The sequence below is a fragment of the Lepidochelys olivacea genome (genome assembly GCF_965140295.1).
Source record: "Lepidochelys olivacea isolate rLepOli2 genome assembly, chromosome: 1".
Lineage (NCBI taxonomy): Eukaryota > Metazoa > Chordata > Testudines > Cheloniidae > Lepidochelys > Lepidochelys olivacea.
In genome coordinates, this window is record NC_140411.1 from 95,937,824 (window position 1) to 95,954,414 (window position 16,591).

At 42.1% G+C, this 16,591-nt stretch overlaps 1 protein-coding gene across 1 annotated transcript in view; it reads left to right on the forward strand.

Annotated features, from left to right (window-relative positions):
• GPC5 (glypican 5) overlaps positions 1–16,591 on the forward strand; it is a gene marked incomplete at its 5' end in the record, with an annotated part of 1,121,527 nt that overhangs the window by 704,388 nt on the left and 400,548 nt on the right. The window lies entirely within an intron of this gene.

A 16,591-nucleotide genomic window follows, 5' to 3' on the forward strand; every position in this document is an offset into this window, starting at 1 on the left:
TAAGCTCAAGAGCTTGGCCCGGTATTTAGTTGGAACTACCAACTGTCTCTGAGGATGCCAGTCTTCCTGGTGTCCACCAGAAAGAATTTCCTTGTATAAAAGTCCTCTTTCTACAACAAACCTGGATCAATTAGAAGAGCTGAGAGGTGGTGGGTTGCTCCGTGCCGCTGTCCAAGCTCTCTGGAGGCTTTCATCTGCTTCCTGTTCGGTCTGGAACTGTTCCCTTGATGCTGAAGACATCAGTTCCTCATTGGATTGCGGACCTATGCTTGGTCCCTCTGGAAGCGATGTAGGGGATGGGGCTGTTTACGTTGACTGTGAACCGCTCTCCACTGGGACACTATGTTGGGTTTCAAGCTTTGGCTGAGCCTCTTGTGTAGGGTTATGGGCTGCTGCCGGTTCAGGTTTGGTGGGGCCCTCTGGTGTTGAGGTTGGATTCAGTGCTGGCAATGGGTCTGGTGCTGGTTGTTCCGTTGGTTCTGGTTCTGGGACTGGTTCCGTCTGGGTCTCTGGGACTGGATCCATTACTGCTTTTGCAGACATTGGCCTGGGGTCCGGGTCCATCACCTCTGACTGGGTCCTGATAGAAGTTTCTGGAACAGAGCTAGGCCTCACGGCTTGTTTAGCCTGGCTGCGGGTGACCATTCCCACCCACTTGGCCCGCTTCACATGATTGGCCAAGTCTTCTCCCAACAGCATGGGGATGGGATAATCATCATAGACTGCAAGAGTCCACATTCCTGACCAGCCCTGGTACTGGACAGGCAACTTGGCTGTAGGCAAATCGAAAGAGTCACTTGGATCTCTGGGTTGATTAAATTGGGGTCCACTAAGGAAGCATGGATAGCTGACACTTGTGCTCCGGTGTCCCTCCACGCGGTGACCTTCTTCCCGCCCACACTCACAGTTTCCCTCTGCTCCAAGGGTATCTGGGAGGTATCTGGGCCTGTGGACCTCTGGTGTGATTCTGGTGCAATGAACTGTAATCTGTTGGGGTTCTTGGGGCAGTTGGCCTTTACATGCCCCAATTCGTTACATTTAAAACATCGTCCAGCTGACAGGTCACTGGGGCGAGGTGGGTTGCTGGAGAACGGGGTGGTGGGACGGTAAGGTGTCTGGAGGGTTCTTTGGGAGGTAGGTGGGGCCTTGGATGGCCCCCGGTAATAGGGTGTGGTCTGGGGTTGTCCCTTCTGGTCTCCGCTCCAACTGTGACCAGTTTTCTTCTTCTCTGCCACCTCCACCCATCTGGCTCCAATCTCTCCTGCCTCGATGACAGTTTTGGGCTTCCCATCTTTCTATTTCCTCAGGAACGCCCTCTAAGAATTGTTCCATTTGCATTAGGAAGGGCAACTTTACTGGAGATTCAACACTTGCTCCTGATATCCAGGCATCCCAATGTTTCACAATGTGGTAGGCATGTCGGGTAAATGACATGTCTGGTTTCCACCTTAGGGATCTAAACCCCGTTGAGAATGCTCGGGTGTTATCCCCATTCTGACTCTTGCCTTGGATTTAAACAGTTCATACTTGTTCATGTGTTCTTTAGGCATTTCAGCCGCCACCTCAGCTAAGGATCCACTGAGCTGCGGCATCAGCTCTACCATGTATTGGTCGGTAGAGATGCTGTACCCAAGGCAGGCCCTTTTGAAGTTTTCTAAGAAGGCCTCTGTATCATCGCCTGCCTTGTAGGTGGGGAACTTTCTGGGATGGGAAGTGGTACCTGGAGAAGGATTGCTAGGGTTTGTTAGTATATTCTGCTGAGCCTTTACCTTCTCCATCTCCAGTTCATGCTTCCTCTCTTTTTCCTTCTCCTCCTCCACATGCTTCCTTGCTTCCATTTCCCTCCTGTGGGCAGCCTCCTGTACCTCCTTCTCCAGCCGCATGAGTTCTATCTGTCTTTCATGTTACTTTTGTTTTTCCTCAGCCTGAAATCTGGCTAATTCCAGCTTTTGTTGAGCCATGGATTCTGTCATCCTAACCTCTCTGTTTTTAACTAACTTTACACCCAAGGTTTAGAAATAAACAAACAAAACTTGGCTGTAAAATTTTGCTGTGCTGGAATAGGATACCTATTCTCTGATAGTGATTGTCAGCCTACAGAAAAAGACGATTCCCTTTGTCTCTGCTCTGGCCCCAAATCAAAGCAAAAAACCTCCAACTACTTGGAAACCTGCTTACCAGCAGCCCAAAGGAAAAAAAATTCCTTTCTAAACCTGTGCTCCTTGTAAAAAAAAATCAAAATCCTAAAAAAAAGAAACACTGCCACTTTTTGTGGCACACCCCCCTATTTACTTTTAGGGGAAAAAAAACCCTCTGGTTTGCGAAGACTGTGAATTTTCCTGCAGAAGGTTAACTACTCTGCCTCCAGGCATAGAAAACCTGCAATTCACAAAGATAATCCCCTTTTGTCTCTGCTCTGGCCCCAAAGCAGAGAAAAAACTAGCTGCTTTCAGTTGGACCTCCTTTCCAGCAGCCCCAAAGGAAAAAAAATATTTCCTTTTTAAAATCTGTTTTTCTGGTTCAAAAATCTCAAACTGATCTCAAAAGGATTTCAGGTTAATCCCACCACTCTGCCACCATGTCAAGGTTCCTTCCCCACTCTGAACTCTAGGGTACAGATGTGGGGACCTGCATGAAAACCTCCTAAGCTTACTTTTACCAGCTTAGGTTAAAACTTCCCCAAGGTACAAAATTATTTTATCCTTGGATTTCCACTGCCACCACCAAACTTTATCTAGGTTTACTGGGAAAACGTAGTTTGGACACATCTTTCCCCCCAAAATCCTCCCAACCCTTGCACCCCACTTCCTGGGGAAGGTTTGGTAAAAATCCTCACCAATTTGCATAGGTGACCACAGACCCAAACCCTTGGATCTTAGAACAATGAAAAAGCATTCCATTTTCTTACAAGAAGACTTTTAATAGAAGTAAAGGAATCACCTCTGTAAAATCAGGATGGTATATACCTTACAGGGTAATTAGATTCAAAAACATAGAGAATCCCTCTAGGCAAAACCTTAAGTTACAAAAAAGACACACAGACAGGAATAGTCATTCTATTCAGCACAGCTCTTTTCTCAGCCATTTAAAGAAATCATAATCTAACACATACCTAGCTAGATTACTTACTAAAAATTCTAAGATTCTATTCCTGTTCTGTTCCCAGCAAAGCAGCATACAGACAGACACAGACCCTTTGTTTTTCTCCCTCCTCCCAGCTTTTGAAAGTATCTTGTCTCCTCATTGGTCATTTTGGTCAGGTGCCAGCGAGGTTACCTTTAGCTTCTTAACCCTTTACAGGTGAGAGGATTTTTCCCAGAAGGGATTTTAAAAGGGTTTACCCTTCCCTTTATATTTATGACAGTATTAATACAAATTGAGTGGCAGGAGGGAGAGAGTATTCTCAGAGAAAGACCTTGTTTGCAGCAGAGAATGATTTTTTGCACCAATTTATAAACTCCTGAAAATAGGAGTTTATTATGGAAACACTGACACAATAACTACAGTGAATGGAGCAGATATAACAATAAAGGAAACAGAGGAAAAGTCATAAGTCCATTCAGTCCATCAAGGACTTTCTCTTCTAGGGTCTGATCCTTTGAAGTGTTGAGTGTTCTAAACTCTCATTTAATTGAAATGATTTTAAGGTGCTCGATGCCATAGGAAGTTCTTGGAACCTTGTAGGATTGGGTCGTTAATGCCATTTTTCCCTAAGGACAACATCCAATTGCTTTTAAATTACCACACTGTCTGCCTCAGCAACTTTACACAGTGGACCATTTATAATATTTATCAGACTCTGAGTGAATGTATTAAGTATTTGATTTTCCATGTTAAGACTAAGACAGGCCAGACATACAGTAATGGCAGCCCTGTGAGTGTTTCCCCTACTCAACTGCTTGATGGCTGGCATCACCTCTTAGTTAGTTCAGATCAAGGAGGAGGCAATGTGGCAGCACTATGATCTGTCACCAAAAGGGAGTGAAAATATTGGTCTTGTGTGGGTTTCCCCCCCATCCCCTTGCTTTGTATGAGGAATCTGTGAAGGGGAATCCCTTGCTGTGAAAGCAGGCCTGGAGGGAAGAAAAAGAGAGAGAGAGAGAGAGAGATCTTGCATCTGTCCTTTCACTGCCTGTGAGAAGAGAAGAGAGTGGGTCAAAAGACTGGCTGTCACCCTGTGAGCCCTAGCCGACGTCTACACTGCAGCTGGGAGTAAGCCTCCCAGTCTGGGTAGACAGAGACGTGCGAGTGGGGATCAAGCTTGCACATAAAAATAGCAGTGTGGATGTTGTGGCTCGGGCTCTCAAACCTACAGGCGTGGCTGGGCTTAAGATCTTGAGCTCCAGCCTGAGCTGAAATGTGCACGCTATTGCTTTCGGTGCATTAGCTTGAGCCCCTCTACTGCGAGTCTATCTTCATGGGCTGGGAGTCTCATTGCCAGCTCCAGTGTAGATGTACCACACATCTTAATCAGTAGGGATAGCTCAGTGCTTGGGAATATCTTTTATGCACATCAGTGGGCTCTGAGATCTGCAAGAGAGCTTGCACAGCTGACTACCACTTAGGAAAGGGTGATGGTTTTTCTACAGACCTAGCAGAATAGTGTGTGTAGGGAAAAAGGTTTTCCTCCTATCTCCTTTCCCTTCCTGCACTTGACTGTTTAGCTCTTTGGGGCAGGGTGTGGTGGGGAAATTGAGCCTATAGGGCTTCACATCAAACACTGGATTGTAATGCAGCTTTTGGTGATGGTTTCTGAAATTGCTGAAGGCTCCCATTGAGAGAAAGCATATGCATAGCAGAGAATGCTAAACTCTAGATCAGTGGTTCTCAACCTATGTACTACGTGTATGGCCCTGAGAATTCAGGCAGGATGGTGTGCGTTTAATTCCATCAAGGATATCCTCAAAGGAAAAATCAACAAGACCACATGTACAAATACCTTCAATTCAACAGTGCTGCCAGCCATGCAGTATGGCAGTGAAACGTGGGCACTGACGAAGAGAGAAGAACAGTGGCTGTCGGTAGCTGAAAGGGCAATGGAACAAGCTATGTTGGGAATTTGCCTTTTGGATCGCATCCCAAATGAAATGATCAGAGAATGCAGCAGTGTGAAAGATATTGTCATGGAAAGCAGATATACCAAGATGTGATGGGTGGTTCATGGACAATACGTGGATCACAATCATTGCTGAGTGGTACCCGCGAGAACAGAAAAGACCACCCGGTCAGCCTCCAAGGAGATGGGAAGATGACATTGTTAAACGTTTCGGACGAACATGGAGAAGAAAGGCAAGAGCGTGAGAAGAATGGCAGGCATGTTTTGATTGGTGCAGTCTTGATGACAGCTGAAGACTGATCGATCCAGGTGATGGCCCTGAGGATGTCACATGGGCCACAGGTCTGTGCTAATTGGGCTGCAAGTGGGTCGTGACCCTATTTTAATGGGGTCACCTGGGCTGGCATTAGACTTGCTGGGGCCTGGGGCTGAAGACGAAGTAAGAACCCCACTGCCCAGGGCTGAAGCCAAAACCTGAAGGCTTCAGCCCTGGGTGGCAGGACTCATGTTACAGCCCCCCTGCCCAATGCTGAAGCTCTCAAGCTTTGGCTTCACCCCACAGGTAGCAGGGCTCAGACTCTGGGTTTGGCCCTCCTGCCTAGGGCAGTGAGGATCAGGCTTCAGTCCCCCTGCCTAGGATCGTATAGTAATTTATGTTGTCAGTAGGGGCGTCATGATGCAATGAAGTATGAGAAACTCTGCTGTAGTGAACTACTGGCAACTACCTAGCAGGTCATTACCAAAGCCATGTGAATGCTGCATTTCTGATTTGCAGGGTTCATGGTTCAGTTCTTATGAAGTTGAACTCTGAGTTTCACTTCACGTTATGCATGTAAATGGATCCCCAAGCTTGGCCAAACCTTCTAGATATTGTCTGGATTTTTTCAAACTACCATTTCTTCTGTAAACTCTGGTCCTAGGTCCATGAAAACTTATATCATTTTCAGCAAAATCTAGCTTATAAACCTGGCCCAAGTTTCTGGTTTGCAATGAAAATGGAAACCAGGCACTCTTTATTTTGTAAAGAAGGTTTCAAGCAGTTCTACTTGGGACCCACAGACTAGAAGTCTTCTGGGATCAAACAGATGACATCTGTGTCTATTTTCCCTCAAAGAAGCTGCATCTATATTTTATTGTCACTTGTGTCAATTAACAAAATAAAAACATGTTCAACATACCAAAAAACTCCCTTAAAACTGTGTATTTTTGCACTTTAGAAAAATAAGAAGTAAAAGTATACATAAGTGCCTCAGCAATAAAACCTCAAACGTCTTTAAACATACCAATTCAGATCTGTTATTTCTAATTCCTTAGTGATAGACTGAGATAAAGGAGTGTCATACTGTGGGAATTTTATTCATTTCTCAGACTTTTCTATTTCTCTTATTTAGTTAAATTATTGCTAGTACATGGTACCACTCTGAAAGCCTGAAAACCAGAGTCACAATCTCCATGCACTCTGTAGATAGTGCAAGCTTCACCCCTCCCACGACTTCATCAGTTTGTCCATATCTTGGACTAGGAAAGGACCATCTTAAAGGTTTTAAGAACATTGTCTCCCCCTGCCCTTGCAGTTCTTGGCATCTCAGCTGAAACTGTGTGACATACCAGGGTACAATCCAGGCTAATGGATAGCTGTGTCACCCTTGGCCTCTAACCTGGGGTACCCTTTACAATGCCTTGCTGCTGTAGCCTCCAGCTTGGATGCTCAAAAACAGTCTCCAGTATTCAAGTCACTCCAAAATCCTTCAGCCACCCAGCTACACCTTGGTTCTTACCCAGGGCCAGCTCCAGGCACCAGCGAACCAAGCAGGTGCCTGGGGTGGCAAATGTAAAGGGGCGGCAGTCCGCCCTCAGCAGCGGCGGGAATTTGGCAGCCGCTCCATCTGAACATGTTTCGCACTCAGCAGCAATTCAGCGGCGGGGGCGCAACTCTTCTTCTGTCACTGGCGGCAATTTGGGGGCTGCACCATCACTCCGCCTCCATGTTCAGCGGCAAGGTTTTTTGTTTTGTTTTTTTTGCCACTTGGGGTGGCAAAAACACTGGAGCTGGCCCTGCTCTTACCAGCCTTGGTTAGACTGGAGAGTGACCCCAACACCCCCACCCCTCATCTTAAGATTTCTCCCCAGAAATGTATGTCCTGTACTGCCCAGTCCTGTCCTGGACAATATAAGTTTATATAAAGTCTGTTATTTCTTTAATAGAAATAACATGCACATAACTTGCCGCCCCAGTGGAGTTTCCAAGACACTTCAATCTTAAACACATTGGATTAGATAAAACAAGTGTATTAACTATATAAAGAGAGATATTTTAAGTGAATACAATTAATGAGGAATAAAAGTCAGAAATGGTTAGAAGAAAATAAAGTTAAAATGCAACTGCTACCCAATGTTCCCTATAATTTTTTCCATCCATGTACAGAATAAAAGTTTATGTGAAGTGAAGTACGTGTGGATGTGCACCACCAGTAGAAAGAAAAAAACTCTAGATATAATATATTTTTAAAAAAGTTATCATAGGGATAATTACTCCAGCCCAGGCAGGTTAGGCATTTTTGAACTCACTACTCAAAGAATTAAATTTAAGCATAAAAGAAAAATTATGAAATGCACAGACCAGTCAAAACACTAAAATAACACACTTTGAAAGAATAAAATTACAGAGAATATATGTGCATTGCAGGTAGTACCAAGAAGTAACAACAATAATAATACAAGTATGTGTTGGGAGGTGAATGTGAAATAGACAGTGTGTGACACAGACACTGGTGTGCATGTGTGTTTGTGTGTGTGTGTGTGTGAGAGAGAGAGAGAGAGTGACTGACTGACTGATTGTGAGCTGGCTGCTAGGGAAGTCTCAGAGACTGTGCACTATCACTTTAAGAAAGGCACTCACTCACTGCCCAGATGCTTGAGTCATTCAGACCGCAGCAGCTCTGAGTCCTGAGACAGGCTTTCCCCCCACCCTTGCTCTGTGGAGGTGGGATACAGAGGAGGGGGACACCCTGACATCAGCACTTCCCTCCTGCCCCCCGCCCCCTCCCCACTCTGCACAGCCAGCCGGAGGGTCCCAGGAGCAACTGCAGGAGCAACATGGCTGCAAAGCGGTGCAGGGCGGGGAACCAGAACACATGCTGACAGATGTGCATGGCTCTGCTAATCAACTGTGCAGCACTTGACTCACTCCTGGGCGGCTGCTCAACCTCGCAGCTTAAGAGGGAACACAGCTGGTACTAACTACAAAGTATATCTGATTCCAGCAAAGTTTCTCACCATATGCTTTCAGCAGTCTTTTTGACCAAACTTCTTCAGTTCTCCCTCTAATCCAATGAATTCTTGTCACTTCAGGTGCTGTCCATGTAATGAGCAGGAAGGAGGAGAGGGGATGTTTTGGGGTTTTTGTCCCCCCTTTTTATAGTGTCAGTCACTCTCTTGAAACACATTTCAAGCTGAGATTCAGGAGACAGGATCTATGGGGAATGATGTTCCCTGCTGCTTTTCCCCTCACCTGTTTGAGTGCCCTTTGTTTCCCTTCCTGCTTGATAACTCTGTTTGCTACATAAATACAAATAAAGCAGAGCCCACTGTCCTTTGTTTGAGACAGATCTGTTTGCCAACATCAGTTTGGAACATGTGTTAAGAACACCATATAGTGAATTTTATAACTTCACATACAACCTTGCCACACACATTTTATCAGGACAATAATGACCAACAAATCATGAGTTTTCAAGTGATATCTCACAAGGCATACTTTGTACAATGATTATTATAAGTGTGTAGGGTGTGGATTCAGAAGTACATTCTGTCACTGATTGCCAATAGGATGGCTCTTTTTATAATAGGAGCTTCTGCCAACTAGGGCCTAGATTGCCTGGCGTCCTCTCTTCTCCTCACCTTTTACTACCCCTGCAACTTCCAGTACAGTGAGTGCTGCAGCAGTGGTGACACCATGAGCCCACCACAAATGTCGGAAAAGAGAAATGGTGGTTTGTAACAGTTTATCTTATCAGAAGCTGAACATAATTTGATGGGACAAAAATGGGACTTCTGAAGCCTGGGTATGTTTCCCCTGCTAAATATCAAAGGCCTGCTGCAGACAGTGTAGGTGTAAGATTTCTCTTAAAAGGTTGCAAACGTGTTAAATACAGGGATGGCTTCCAGCTCCATGTATAATATGGCAGTAAACTCTGAAAAGGTTAGTATAATGTATTTTTTACTTTTTCTGTAGGAAAAAAAGAACCTCTTCATCAAACTGAAGAAAATACATACCTCTGGCCCTGTTATGTTAAATTTGTTTTTTGGAAGGCAATAAGCGAGAAATGTTTTAATATCATTCCCTATGGGGTATGTAGCTTAAAACAGTTATATTTTTGTTTTCTGCACAATGCCCCTTTAAAGTTATAGTTTATGAAAGCAGGCAAATATTTTAGAGGATTTATTTATTCATTGACTTATCTATATAGTTCTATGTATTAAATAGGAAGCAAACTGTAAATCTTTTGTGCTCAAAAAATAAAAAGTTGCCGATTATAAGAAAATATGGGGGTCCAATGTTTTGTCAGCTATTACATACTAGTCTTAAAACCCTCCAGAAGTACTCTTTTCTTTTATAAATCAACATTTGGTGCATCATTTGTGAAATCTAGTCAGAGCTTTGTTGAATGTGTTTCAACTTTTGAACAGAACTTCTAATTAATTAAGATTAATTAATATAAAAATCATAGGAGATTTGGTACACTAATCTTTTCATTAAATGCTGTGACTAAGAGTCTTTCAATGCCTGGTGTATAATCCATACTCTGGGATAATGATGTGCTGTGCCTGTCTCTTTTATTTTTATTTATTTATTTATTTGCCCGTGTGCTTTGCTGTCCTGAATCTTCTAATAAATTCTATTGTATCTGTTGAAACCAAAGATATGAAGAAATATTTAAATTTGTAATAATTATGTGACTTCTCATGGTACTCATACATCAGTGTAGAGAACAAAACAAGCATAATTGTCAATATGACTTTGGCACTCTTACCTGTGCTTTAATAATTTTATATAATAGGAGCAATAAATTTCAAATACTATTTTAAGCTTCTTAGGAGTCCATTTAAACAATAAGTTACAATGGGGGAGTGTTACAAGGCAGAGCTTCTCCACAGCTCCCAAAAACACCTTGCCACACTCACTGTTGTTTAGTCAGTTTACTAGCAACGCTCAAACAAAAAATTCCTTGGCTCACCCTTTAGATTTTAGACTGTCACTGCCTCTCTCCCCAGTGGACTCTGTCACTCCTACAGCTCCTGCTTCTTCGTGCTCTGTTCTCCTTCACTAGGTTGTTCTCTGACCCTTTTTAGCCCCACCCATCCCCTTAATTGTCCCAACTGGAAGCACTTGCTCTTGACAGGGGAGATGGACCTACTTCCGTTTCCCGCCCCCCCACCCCGCTTTTTTTAAAAAAATTAAGCATTTAAAATGTCATTTTTATAAGAAACCAGCAATAGTGAAATCCTGATCGTAATTACTGTTAAAGGGACAGCTGTCAAGATATGTTAATTTCAAGGTCTAACACTAGACACTGTCTCTTTACTCTACATACTTTTTGGAAAAAGAGAATGATGTAAACATTTACCACAGTCTCCATATTCAGGCTGGCACCTTCAGTTATGCATTAGCAACTGCAGCTTTCATTACTTTCATTCGAAAAGCTTCCTCATATAATGATTGTTTAATTTGTGAAATGATATATTCTGTTCTCAGGCTTGTTTTGGCTATATGAAACTAATTAATTTTAGAGTTTGCCAAATACATGTAGGTGTAGATGTAACATAAACTAATAAAAGTAATGAAGGAGTGACTGGTTTTGTTTGTGATGGCTTATGGCAGGTCATTTTCCTGGAGTCAAAAAGACTTAATATACAGTGTATGTAATAATAAATAAATCCATTGGAAGTAAAGATGAACATTGGATCAGAAGTCAAACTTGAAAGGGGCTGGATCTATACAATCTGGTACAGTGCTATTGTCATTGCAAATGTTGAGTAGAGGAGTTCTCTCGTTTTCTTACCTCCCTTATAACTCATGTAATCTTGTATAGTCTCACATAAATAATGACAATATAGCTGTATACTGAAATACAGTACAAGTTCTAATTAGAACAAAAAATAATTTTCTGTCACACTATTATCATACACCTCCACTCAGCGTTAGAGGTATAGGATAACTAGAAAATTGAAAAGAGAAACTAGATAAGCAAAGGGGAAAGCTTTTAGAGTTGTTTAGATTAAATACTACTGAAACCCACCCAAGCACATTCACCGCCCACCTGTGGTTGTTTCTTTTAACCCAACACCCCCAAATCCCCAAACAAAAAAGTAGGAAGTCATGTGTAAATACCAGCACTATAGTATTTGTTCATTACTGTGATTTTACAGCATATTCCATTTCCATTCTACAGCCTGACTCCATTATCCACTCGATTCCAGTGATTACTAAAGCTAAGTTCATGCACAGCAGAATGAGGTAGAAGAATAACTGAATGAAATTACATATAAGTGTCTATCCTTTAGAGACTTATATACAAGCTTCACTTTCAGTTAAGGGCTGCACACTCTCTATACAATTTTAAAGACTGGAATTATTTAAGGAGACATAGGATTATGTTGTGAGCCTAACATGAATAAAAGTCTATATCCCACAACATATTGTCATCAAAAAGTAAGTGAAGAAACAATAACTATAGTGCTTGCAGCCAATACATAGCATTCATTGGCTTTAACTGGATTTATTTGGGCAAGCTGTTCAATTGTTATGTTTCATTTTGGTTAAACATCTAGAGGTTGCAAATATCTGGGCATAAACATTCAGAAATGTTACTGTTGTTAGGATTGACTTGCTATCAAACATGGAAAAGATCATTCAACATCTTTGGTGAATTAGGAATGCTGGGGAAATGTCTGGTTAGTGAATAACTTTGGGTTCAGATACTTTTCCAATCTTATATAATAATTCTATCTATAAAGTAATTTGGCTATTTGATCTCATTATAGGGTACGTGATATTTTAGGACCATTTTCTTTAAACTACTTTTTTTCCATTTTGTAACTGAATCTGCTTTAATAAATTTTGGCTAGAAATCTTTTGAGAATAGGCTTGTTTGTGAGTTATACAGGACTCTGGTTCCATGGGAGTTTTTCTTCAGTTGATTTTGGGCCTGGCTGACACTCAGAAATGTGAAGCTGTTCTGTATTAAGCATTGATCCATTGGTACTGATGTGGATTCATACCCTGTAATCTGAGAGGATAGAGAAAGTAATAGTAATAGGATAAGAAGGTGGAGAGAGGCAACTGAGAAAAATGTTTTGGAGGCCAAAGGGATGAAAGAGGATAGTTTGGTTTTGTGTGTGGGGGGGGGAGCAAATACTGAACAATTTAAAAACTATATTTTACATAACAAAAAAATTGAAGGAAAACATTGAAAAAGAGGGAGAAAAACAGTACCGCAATTTGTACACCATAATGGAAGAAAGTTAGTGAAGAAAAAGAGAAACAAGTTTCAAAACACCCTAACACAGACCCCCAATTCTGCTGTACATTCTTGTAATGTTCATTTCAAGCTTCTGTGTGCATCTACTGGGAAATACATAACTGCGTGATGGAGCACTGGGTTTGTGGTGTCCTTGAGCCTCATTGATTCTTAATCTACACTTTATTTATAGGTGTGCAAAAATGAGGAGGGAGGGAAAATCTAATTTATTTTATACAGAGAATAATGTTGGTTTGTATTTTATCTGCACCAATGTGCCCATCACTACATGGTATGGTAAATTAGGAATAACAATAGTTTTTATAACTGCTTCTGTCTAACATCTTGAACAATGATTAAATATAATGGGAACATTTGTTTTGAAGAAGAAAATGACAAACACTTACAGTTCAGGTACAATGTATTGGCCACAATAAATTAAAAGGAGATTTCTACTCCATTCTGTAGCAGAATTAATTCACTTTCCAGTGAAAGGAGTAGAGGTGGTTCTTGTTCTTTGTGATGGAAACTTTATCACTACAGTGCAGAAACTACCAAAAAATTGTGTTGCTTAAATAAGGTTTGATATAAAATATAGTGTCACCTTCAAAGCTACATAAGTTCTAAATACCAAGGGCCAAATCAGAACAGATAGGGCAAAAGGTGAAAGCTCCATATCTCTTCTCTTGGAAGTTCCCTACAGATTAGTCAGGGTTGGGGTTTTTTTTGTGGGGGGGCGGAGGAGTTGTGGTCCACCTGCATGGAGGACTGGCCCCTTGATAGTACCATCAATCTTCCCTACACATTGTGACAGGGTCAGGCCAGATGGCTACAAAAGAGTGGTCGAAGGAAGATACATTAGTTCCAGGTTAAGCAGGTCCCTTTTCCCCTGGGTAAAATAACAGGGACTATCCCAGAACACTCAGGAACTTTCTAGAACTAATTAAGGCAGGCAGGCTAATTAGGACACCTGTAGTCAATTGGGAAGCTGCTAGAATTAATTAAGGCTAATCAGGGCACCTGGTTTAAAAAGGCTCTCACTCCAGTTAGTGAGGTGTGTGCAAGGAGCTGAGAGTGAAAGGGCATGCTGCTGGAGGAATGAGGAGTACAAATGCTATCTGGCATCAGGAGGAAGGTCCTGTGGTGAGGATACAGAAGGTGTTGGAAGGAGGCCATGGGGAAGTAGCCCAGGGAATTGTAGCTGTCACACAGGTGTTACACAAAACACTATAGACAGCTGTGATCCACAGGGCCCTGGGCTGGAACCCGAAGTAGAGGGTGGGCCCAGGTTCCCCCCATTCTCCCAACTCCCTATTGGATACAGGAGAAGTTGACTTGGACTGTGGGTCCCACCAGAGGGGAAAGTCCCTGGCCTGTCCCCCGACCCACTAGGTGGACCAGCAGAGACTGTGGGGATTGTTCTCCTTCCTTTTCCCCATGCTGGCCAGTGATGAGGTTATCTGAGTGAATGGCAGAATTGATCCATGAAAGTGGCCAAACTGAGGGCTACTGTGAATCTCTGAGGTGAGCAAAATCCACCAATAAGTGCAGGACCCACCAAGGTAGAGGAGGAATTTTGTCACAACATATAATAAGGATTCCCACAGGAACAGCCATCCCATTGACCCCCCCCCAGAACCACACCCATGTTTCTTTGTTGCAAACTGTGATCCCCTGGTTTTGCCCAACACTCTGCCCACAGAACAAGGCAGGCTGGTTTTAAGTCAGATAGTCCTGTTTTTGCAAGGTTTGTCCTTGTCCAGTAAAACCAGATGTAGTTTTGTCCAGTATTGTCGTGGATGTACAAAGTAAGCCATTTTGCAGCATGCACTGCTCTGTCCCCACTGGCACAGTGCATGCAAGGTCACAATGAGGAGGTACACTCTGCAAAATGGCATCCTCAATGTGGCATAACCTCACATGCACTTTGCAAGCAAGGTCACACCGGCAGGGGTCTGTATATTGGGGTCATATAGGTAGGTGTGGGCCTGAGCCATTCTGGAAGTCCTGTGTTCTGGGGCTGTGTCACTGGCCACCCCATGCAGAGCCCCCAACTCTATTGGTCTAATGAGGGACTGCTAAAGCTTATTGGTGGGAGGGAGGAGTGATATTGCAGTTTAGGCTCCTGTAACCTGCCTACTCCTATGTTTACAGGTCAGTTTTGGCCAGTATTTGTATATGATTCATCCTATAAATTGAGAGACCCCAACTTATTCAGATTTTTGGTGAGATCAGATTCAGCTAATATGACAAAAGAGCTCGTGAATAAGCACGTTGTGGTGACCTGTTGTGTTTTGATGGCTTGGTTTCCAGTCGAATGTACTTAACGAAGTATGATTTTTTTGTGTTGTGTTGACAGCATGGACTGTTCCCTGTGCTGTATCCCATTAAATGGTACTCAGTATCCCTCCCCTTCCCTAATGCACATGCATTGAGACCTGGAGAAACATGCTCAAATAACATAAGCAACAAATACAGTATATGGGATAAGAAGTGTTTGGCAGAGAATCCAGGAGTGCTGTCATTTTTGACTACTCAGGTAATACATTGTAAAGAGCTAAGAACTCATCACTTTAGGTCACAAAAACTTCAGTGGTTGATAAATGGTATGTCATCTGGAAATATCTGCTTATAAAGGTGAAAATGTAAAATGAGTTTGAGGAGACCATTCCTTCACTCTGCCTGAAGGGAAAACTGGAAAGAGAACAATAACCAACAAATAAAGCAAGGGTCTTTGAAGCAGTAACAGGAGTTTGTGGTGGGAAAAAATAGCTAGCTCCCTCTGGGAAGCATAAGGAGTGTTATCCTAGGGCCTGTGAAGTCAATGGCAAAACTCCCATTGACTTCCCTGCAGCCAGGATTTCACCCAGCAGCGTGAGCAGCATACAAATAAGAAAAAATTACTTTACCTGTATATAGAACATGTTTTTGATAGGGAAGATTTCAAAAACTTCATACAACATATAGAAAACAGTTCACTTTTTCTTGAAGTGAAGGCACCAAGAGAAAGGTGGCAACTGTTTAGCAGTGTGCAGCAGCTTCGGTCAGAAAGTGCAAGGGGTATTTCAGTAAGCAGACTGTAACTATAATTTGGTTGGGACACCAGTGTATATGCAAAAAGGGCCTGAACATCCCTAATGACCACAATTGATTGGAAGGATATTACATCTTATCTGAAAGATATATCTTGTAATGGCACAGTGTCTCCTAACACCATAAGGTACACTGGTATCCATTATTGATTTCAGAGGGAAAAGTGTGATCTACTAATTCAGCAACATCTCTTCCTCTAGCATCATGTATTTAATATGGAAAAACTGTGATATGTTTTGTTTTTTGTATTTTCTAAAATTATTTTTCTAAAATTCTGTCTTGTGCAAAGACCATAGCTTTCTTGTTTTGAGAGATACTACCACCAATAAAGGAGCCTCTAATGTGCTCTTTTGTGGAATGTTTGCCTTAATCAAAATCATTCACACTGAAAGTATGTGTGTGTTTGTGTGTGTGTAGGTGTGTTTTCTTTGCATAGGGAAAAAATGCAATCCTGAGGTTTTCTTGGAAGTTTCCCAGCCAAGAGACCAGTTAAAAAATAAATAAGAGTGTAGGGAAGAGGAAAAATGAATATTAGGAAGCTTTTTTTCCCCCATAAAAAAGATTACTACAGATGCATTGTTGAAAAAATATGAAGGTTGTACTAACAAATTATATGTAGGCATGGTTAACAGGAAAAGTAGCCCTTGAGTTATGGAAGATAATTATTAAATTTGTCAGACAAATATTTAAACCATCTTTTACTGAATCCTAAATAATGTGTTGGATAGGAATGGAGTATTAATGAAAGATTTATAGTAAAGTTAAAGCTGTTATGTCTTAATGTCTGTTATGGTAAATGCATGTATAATAAAATACATTCCTGAAGACCAGCAGTGCCAGGATTCCAGATGAATTAGAATAAATTCAGTACTCCGTGCAATATATTATTCTTTCATTAAAGAAGGAAGTCACCAGAAATTAC